The sequence below is a fragment of the Bubalus kerabau genome, chromosome 2 (assembly GCF_029407905.1).
Source record: "Bubalus kerabau isolate K-KA32 ecotype Philippines breed swamp buffalo chromosome 2, PCC_UOA_SB_1v2, whole genome shotgun sequence".
NCBI classification, from domain to species: domain Eukaryota; kingdom Metazoa; phylum Chordata; class Mammalia; order Artiodactyla; family Bovidae; genus Bubalus; species Bubalus kerabau.
Window position 1 is genome coordinate 141,263,242 of NC_073625.1, and position 5,858 is coordinate 141,269,099.

Sequence of the window (5,858 nt, forward strand, 5' to 3'; positions counted from 1 at the left end):
TGATTTACAATGTTGTATTAATTTTTGCTGTTCATTACTTTTTAAGACTGAATTATATTGCAGCATTGGAAACTAGATACTACATTTTGTTTATTCGTGTATCTGTTGATCATACTCTCTGGCTTTAATGGTTACTATTTGCTTTTCTATAAATCTTAACGTTCTCCTTCTTTAGTCCTTTGTTCCCAAACAACCCAGGCATTTGGGTGTTTAATTCACAAACTTTCTGCAACTTAAGTACCTTTCATTGTGACATTTTAAGGCAAAAAAGTTACATTTGCATGTGCAGAATTCAGTTGGCAGTTTAAATAAACATCCTGGGAAGTCTCAAATTTCATTCCAAGTACAACTGATACAGTATCAGAACTATATGTAAATTTTTGAACAGTGTGAATAATGACTATAGCCACCCAAAAGGAAAACAGCCCATTTGACCTGAAGCAGAAGGAGATAGGAAGGAATGAAAGAAAGTACTTGGACTTCTTAAACTTTATAGGAGAGGCACATAGAGCTATTGAGCTATGGATATGTGGTATTCCTCAAAACAAGGAAAGAAGGACCCCAAAGACAATTTAGAGATCATTAAGGCTTCCTCTTTGGTATCAAAAGTTGGGAATATATCACTTGGATTTTGACAGACCAGACAACCCTTGCCCATGAATGTGGGGGTGGTGCCACCCAAAGCCATGGGAGAAATGCTACCAAAGCTGTGAAGGCCAGGCCCCTGCCCAGCAGAACCCTCAGAGATGTCTGCCTCTGCCTAGATATCAAGGAATGGAGCCATCTAGAGATGTGGGCACTCAACCCAGGCAGAAGACCACAGAGAGGATGAGGTTACTGCAGGGAATCCATGCCAGGAAAATGCGCAATGGAGCCACGTGGATATGGCTTCTCCCATGATCCCAAGTCAGCAGAGCCCCTGGTGTGCAGTTCCAGACTGAGACAGCTACAAGCATGCAAGTTAAGCCAGTGAGGATTGCCATGTGGGTTGCCTGCAGCAAAGCCATGGGGGCAGGTATACCCCAGTGTGCACAGAAGGTCATTTCCATATCCCAGTGGGCCTAGCAAGGAGAGTATGTGATGAAAGATTATTCTCAAGCCTTGAGATTTGATGTTTGCCTTGTTGGGTTTGGACTTGCTTGGGATCTGCCACCCTTTTCTTTCCTATTTCTCCCTTTAGGCTGGGAGAGTTTGCCTTACTGCCTGTCCCACATTGCATTTTGGAAGCACATAATTTTTTTTTATTTCACAGATTCACATCTGGAGAGCAATTTATCTCAGAATCAATTATACCTTGAGTCTCATGCACATCTGATTCCGGTGATATTTATATGAGACTTTAAACTTAGATTTTTTTTAGTTGATGCTAGATGAAATTAAGACTTTGGAAGCTGTTGAGATGGAATGATCATGTTTTGCATGCAAAATGGACATGAATTTTGGGGGGCCAGAGATATAATGCTATGGTTTGAATATTTATTTCCCTCTAAAAGTTCACATGTAATTTTCAAAATTCATTGAAATACTAATACCTTATGTGATGGTATTAGAGCCAGGGTCTTTTGGAATTGACTAGGTCATGATGGGTCCACTCATGAATGAGATTAAGGTCCTTATCAAAAGGTTCAAGATAGGTCTCTTACCTGTTCAGTCATGTGGGGATACAATGAGAAGTTTGTGACCCAGAAGAGGGTCTCTATACGACGGGGCTGGCACCCTGATCTTAACTTCTAGCCTCCAGAATTGTGAAAAATTAATTTATTTATAAACCACCAATTTGTGACATTCTCTAATCGAAGACAAAAAGTGGTTAAATGAATTGAAAAATAAAATCTAGCAATATGCTGTCTACAAGGGATTCACTTTATTTTTTATGGCCATTTCTTTTCAAAAAATTTTTATTTATTTTAATTTTTTTGGCTGTGCTGGGTCTTTGTTGATGTGCACAGGGCTTTCTCTAGTTGCAGTGCTCAAGCTTCTCATTGTGGTGGCTTCTCTTGTTGTACAGAACAGGCTCTAGAGCACAATAGAATAGTTGTGGCACTTGGGCGTAGCTGCTCCAAGGCACATGGGTTCTTCCTGGCCGAGGGATTGAACCAGTGTCCCTTGCATTGCAAGGTGAATTCTTAACCTCTAGACTACCAAGGAAGCCCATGGGACTCACTTCAGATTTAAAGATATACATAGATTGAAAGTGAAGAAATAGAAAAAGATATCTCATGCAAAGATGACCAAAAACAGCATGGGGCTACGCTCGTATCAGGCAAAATAGACTTTAAGTCAAAAGTTGTCTCTAGAGACAAGTCATTATATACTGATAAAATTCAATTCAACAGAAAGATAGAGCAATTATATGTACATATCCAGCATCAGAACCACTAAACATATAAAGCAAATACCAATAGATCTGAAGGGAGAAATTGACAACAATACAATAATGATAGAGACTTCACTATTCTACTTACAATAGCGGATAGAACACTAGCAGGCAGAAAATCAATAAAGAAACAACTGACTATTGTTTGACAGAACATTGATGAAGGAAATTGAAAATGATACAAAGATATGGAAAGTTGTCCCATGTTCTTGGATTGGAAGAATAAATATTGTCAAAACATCCTTACTACCTAAAGCAATCTACATATTTAATGAAATCGCTATCAAAATTTCCATGACTTCTACCTTATCCTATATAAAAAATTAACTTTAAAAGGATCATTTTGTTGTTTTTTAGTTGTGAAGTCAAGTCTGACTCTTTGCAACCCCATGGACTGTAGCCTGCCAGGCTCCTCTGTCCATGGGATTTCCCAACCAAGAATACTGGAGTAGGTTGCCATTTCCTCCTCCAGGGGATCTTCCCAAACCAGGGATCAAAGCTGCATCTCCTGTATCTCCTGAATTGGCAGGTCGATTCTTTTCCACTGCACCACCAGGGAAGCCCTAAAAGGATCATAGACCTAAATATAAGATCAAAGACTATAAAATTCTTAGAAAACATAGAGGCAAGTCTTCTTTTTTATTTGTATTTGACAATGGATTTTAGATATGACACCAAAAATATGAGCAACAGAAGAAAAAATAGGCAAACGGGATTTCATCAAATTAAACACTTTAGTATATAAAAAGACACTATCAAGAAAGTGAAAAGCCAACCTATAGACTGTGAGAAAATATTTGAAAATCACATTTCTGATAAAGGACTTATAGTGGACAACATAAACAACTCTTTCAATAACAAAAAGACAAGGCTCAGTCGTGTCTGACTCTTTGCGATCACACGGACTGTAGCCCATCAGGCTCCTCTGTCCACAGAATTTTCCAGGCAAGAATACTGGAGTGGGTTGCCATTTCCTCCTCCAGGGGATCTTCCTGACCCAGGGATCAAACCCACATCTCTTGTGTCTCCTGCATTGGCAGGCAGATACTTTACCAGCTGAGCCTCCAGGGAAACCCTAACAAAAAGACAGATGACATAATAAAAAATTGGACAAAGATTAAAACCACAATGAGACATGAATGTATACCCATTAGGATGACTACCATTAAACAACAGGTAATAACAAGTGCTGTGAGGATGTGGATGTATTGGCACCATCACACATTGCTGTTGGGAATTTAAAATGGTGCCGCTGATGCGAAAAAGTTAGTGACTTCTCTGAACGTTAAACATAAAATTACCATATTACCCAGAAATTCCACTCACAAGTGCACTTTCAGGAGAATTGAAAACAGATACTTTTAAGTGAATACTTGGACACAGTATTTCATACTTCTTCATATTTCATAGCAGCACTATTTACCACAGACCAAAGGAAGAAGCAATTCAAACGTACATTTTTATTTAGATGATCAAATAAACAAAATGTGATATATACATACAATGAAATATTACTCAGCCAGATATATATTGTTTAAAGTGAACATGTATGAATCCATAAAGAGAATCACCAGTATAAAGAAGACAACTCCAGAGTAAAGGGAGGGGAGGGAGTACAGAGGATCTCAAGGGAGCATCAGAGGTAATAGTAATGTGCTATTTCTTAATCTGGACATGGGTTCACAGTGTTGGTTCTCTATAGCATAATTTTTCATATTGTATACATATATTACTAGTATTTTATAATTTAAATTTTATCTGAATGGTAATTGTAATCATGCCAAACCAGAAATTTGGAGGAAGAATATACTACTCTTTGATCCACCAATGTGTTATTAAAAAATAATTTATTGGACTTCCCTGGTGCCAGTGGTTGAGACTCCATGCTTCTATTTCAGAGGGCATGGGTTCAATATCTGGTTAGAGATTTAAGATACCACAGGCCACTCGACATGGCCAATAAAAACAAAAACAAACACAAAAACACTTTATTGGGTCTTTTGGATAACCCCAAAAAAAAAAAAATTCACGTTGGTTGTGATGAGTGAAATGTGGAAATGTATAAAGAAGTTAAAAATCCTCGCACTCCTCCCACCATGAAGATTTCAGTGATAAAATTATGTGTTCCATCTTTCTACTGACACAAGTATATGTAGTCAATATTCCAGCTTTATTAATTTTTTTCCTTTATAAATGGGAATATACATATATATGCACATATGTATGTGTGTGTGTATATAAAACTCAGCAACTCATTTATTTAACAGTATTTGTGGGCTTCCCAGGTGGTGCAGTGGTAAAGAATCCACCTGGCAATGAAAAAGTCACAAGAGATGTGGGTTCAACCCCTGGGTTGGGAAGATCTCCTGGAAGAGGAAATGGCAACCCACTCCAGTATTCTTGCCTGCAAAATGCCATGGACAGAGGAGCTGGTGGGCTATAGTCCAGGGGATCACAGAGAGTCAGATTCAGCTGTGTGCACATGTGCACACACACACACACACACACATACACATACACTGTGTAAAAAACATTCAGGCCTAATTGATTCTTAAATACTGCATAATACCTCTCTGAGTGACTAGATCCTAATTTAATCCACCATCAGTTCATTCCCAGTTGTTTGTCCCTACAAGTAATGCTATTAATACAATGAACTTCCTTGCCCTTGGTCCTAAATTGGGATTATAAGCTGACTTAACATTTTAGATGCTAAAAATAACTGATTACTTTTAAATCTTTTGCTGCAGTTTACAGACTGGTCAGCAGAAACAATAGTGCTGTGTTTCTCATGGCATCATTAGAAAGGGATACGGACTACTACTCTTCTGGTTTGCCAAGCTGGTGAGTGAAAACTATCTGATTTGTGTGTAAAGCACCAGCACTCTTTATTATGGTCAGTGAAAGTGAGCTCATTGCTTCTCAGCACCTTCTGGGGAACATTTAGAAATGCTGATGCCTGGGCTTCACCACAGCATTCACCACAGACCTATTGAACCAGCATTTCTGGAGAAGGGCCCAGGATACCGCAGGATACCACAGTGTCTGTGTTTTAATTTCCCCAAATGACTCTGATATAGCTAGTTGAGCACAGGTCCATCAACAATTAGAAATCATGAATAGAGCCTCTATCTAGAATTGAGAAAACTGAATTTCAAAAGCTGTGATGTATTAATTAAGTGTTTAAGAAAACAATGTACCCAGATAATGATTATGGTGAGAAATTCCAGAATTCAATTTATATGCAACGTTTTAATTCCATGAATTGTTTGAAATAAGGAATACCCACATGTATCTTTCTCAGCTTTAGAGGTAAAACCCAAGATAGGAGGCAGCTATGAAGTGGATATTTTAGAATGACAGTTTTCTGGCCAACTGTGAATCTCTTCTTAAAGAAAGTATGAATACTGAATATCTGATCTTTCTGAAAATGAAATAAAATCAGGGGCATTCTGGCCCATCATTGCCGGACTCTGTCCCG